Here is a 3,032-nt window from a genome sequence, read left to right on the forward strand (position 1 = left end):
ATTCGTATTGGTCGGGATTAATCTTGACCCACGGTACCGTGTTGTCAAATGACGTGTTGCGTACATAAAGTACCGGTGTTGTCAAATGACGTGTTGCGTACGTACATGAGGTCTTATGATTAATCTTCTCGTGTTGTTTACGGGTGATCCTGAAATATATAAAATTAAATTATGAGTACATATATATAAAATATCATGTTATTTTAGAAAGATGTGATTTATTTAATTTTTCTCCAATTATTTTCGTGGCTAAACTAGTTTTGGATATCCGATCTTGTTTTAGTCATAGTTTCTTCGTTACAACTCCGTTTTCGTTGGTTCAACTTGCCACTTCCTTGGATCGAGTCCTTCTTTAAGAATATGAACTGCAAATACCTTAGTTTGTATTCGAAATCACAGGTCATAGGTCAAATTTTGGTGAAACTTATGAAGTTAATCATTTTCCCTTATGCAAACAACATTAAATGATTATTTTTCTAAAAATACTTATACTTTGAGTTAAATCATGAAATTTTTATGTGTTAACATATTCATAATAAATATCATTTTTCCAGAATATAAACCTCCAATTTAAAGTTCAAGATGGTTTTTAATTATCCAACCCAAAACAGCCCCCGGTTGCACTCCGACGTCGTAAATTCAGTTTTTAAGGTGTTCTTTGAAAAACCAAGTTATACCTTGTTAAATTAGCATATATTTATGATATATTACAGGTCTTGAAGTATTTTAAAAGTTAAGTTAGAAGGATCTATTTAGTTTGCAAACAAGTTTGAAATCATTCAAACTATGTTCTTGTTGTTAAAATTGTATACCATAAAATAAGATAACTATATATATATGAATCGAATAAGGTTATGAACAAAGTTACTACCTCAAGTTACTTGGACAAGATTGCTGTAAAAGAGGAGTAAAAACCTAGAACCAAAAGAGTGGTGGAGTTGGATGAAAGATTGGAAGTAAACTTGTGTTCTTGGAAGGATTCTTGAAGTGTTTTTGTAAGGGTTTTCTTATGGTGATTAAGTGATGTTTTTGAAACTAGATCTTCATGGTTGTGAGCTGAGATGGTTAAGGGGTTTAAGGCTTCTAAGTATGTGTGTGTTTTGGCTAGAAAATTGAAGTAAAAATGAATCAAGAATGGAGTACTCCTAGCCCATTAAAAACGTGAATGGGGGGGGGGAGACAAAGACAAGTTTCAAGCTTGTAATCTTGTTAATTAGTCATACAATCATACAAAAGTAATTACCTTATACATAAGGCATGAACAAGGGCTGGTTGGTGGTGATTTGATGTGTATATACCAATAGTAAATACGTATAGAGGTTAGGTATGATACGAGTACATATACTCTAGATATACGTATAGAAATCTTGTGAAAACGGAACGAAGATTCAAATATAGCTATCTTTTGTGTATACACTTATATTGTTTTATGTATTTAAGTCTTTAAAAAGTGATTAAATACGTTACATATACGATATATGTATAAACATTATAGGTTATAAGTATTTATATCAAAGAACGTTACGTATGGTTATTGTTTTGAAAACTTAAGTTAGTAGTTTCAAAATATACTTATAACTTATTGTTATTAATACAAAATGAGGTATTACAACATTCTTAGATCATGTTAAATATGTATTTATACATATATATACACAAACGTATAATTATCATATGTTATATAGTTCGTGATATCATCGGTCAACTAGACGGTCAAACGTTGTGTAAAACTCTTTTTAAAAACATAAGTCTCAACAATTTGGATTGCTTATCATGTTGGTAAGGTTTAATTTATGTAAATATTAATCTTATAAATATAGATCGACCGAAAAAGTCCGGGTCATTACAGATAGGGGATCTACACTTCCTTCCATACAGTGCTTCGAATGGTGCAGCTTTAATGCTCGCATGATAACTATTATTATACGAGAATTCTGCTAATGGTAGATATTTATCCCATCCGTTTCCAAAATCGATCACACATGCCCTAAGCATGTCTTCAAGAGTCTGAATTGTTCTTTCACTCTGCCCGTCAGTTTGCGGATGATATGCGGTACTCATATCCAAACGAGTTCCTAGGGCCTCCTGTAGTGATTGCCAGAACTTTGATGTAAATCTACTATCACGATCGGATATAATGGAAATAGGTATTCCATGCCTTGAAACAATTTCCTTTATGTATAATCGTAATAGTTTCTCCATTCTATCCGTTTCCTTTATAGGCAAGAAATGTGCAGATTTGGTGAGACGATCAACTATTACCCAAATGGTGTCATAACCCCAGGCAGTCTTAGGTAATTTTGTGATGAAATCCATGGTAATACCATCCCATTTCCATTCTGGGATTTCTAGTTGTTGAAGTAATCCTGATGGCTTCTGGTGTTCTGCTTTGACTTTGGAACAAGTTAAACATTCCCCAACATATGTTGCAACGTCTGTCTTCAAATTAGGCCACCAATAATGCGTCTTAAGATCTTGATACATCTTTCCAACTCCAGGATGTATCGAGTATCTTGTCTTATGTGCCTCATTCAATATTAACTTCCTTAATCCACCCAACTTTGGTACCCAAATACGGTTTGTAAAATATCGAATTCCATCTTCCCGCATAATGAGTTGTTTCCCATACTTCTTCATTATTTCATTTCCTATGTTTTCTTTAGTAAGAGCTTCTCGTTGAGCCTCTTTGATTTGTGAGTTGAGATTCATGCGAATTTTTATGTTCATTGCTCGTACTCGAATTGGTTCTCGTTCCTTTCTGCTTAAAGCGTCGGCCACTACATTCGCTTTCCCGGGATGATAGCGAATCTCATAATCGTAGTTGTTTATCAGCTCGACCCACCTACGTTGCCTCATGTTCAGCTGTTTCTGATCGAAAATATGTTGAAGGCTTTTATGATCAGTAAACACAGTGCATTTAACTCCATATAAATAGTGTCTTCATATCTTCAATGCAAACACTACTGCCCCCAATTCTAGATCATGCGTCGTATAATTCCGCTCGTGAATCTTCAATTGTCGGGATGCGTATG

This window comes from Rutidosis leptorrhynchoides, chromosome 11 (assembly GCF_046630445.1).
Source record: "Rutidosis leptorrhynchoides isolate AG116_Rl617_1_P2 chromosome 11, CSIRO_AGI_Rlap_v1, whole genome shotgun sequence".
NCBI classification, from domain to species: domain Eukaryota; kingdom Viridiplantae; phylum Streptophyta; class Magnoliopsida; order Asterales; family Asteraceae; genus Rutidosis; species Rutidosis leptorrhynchoides.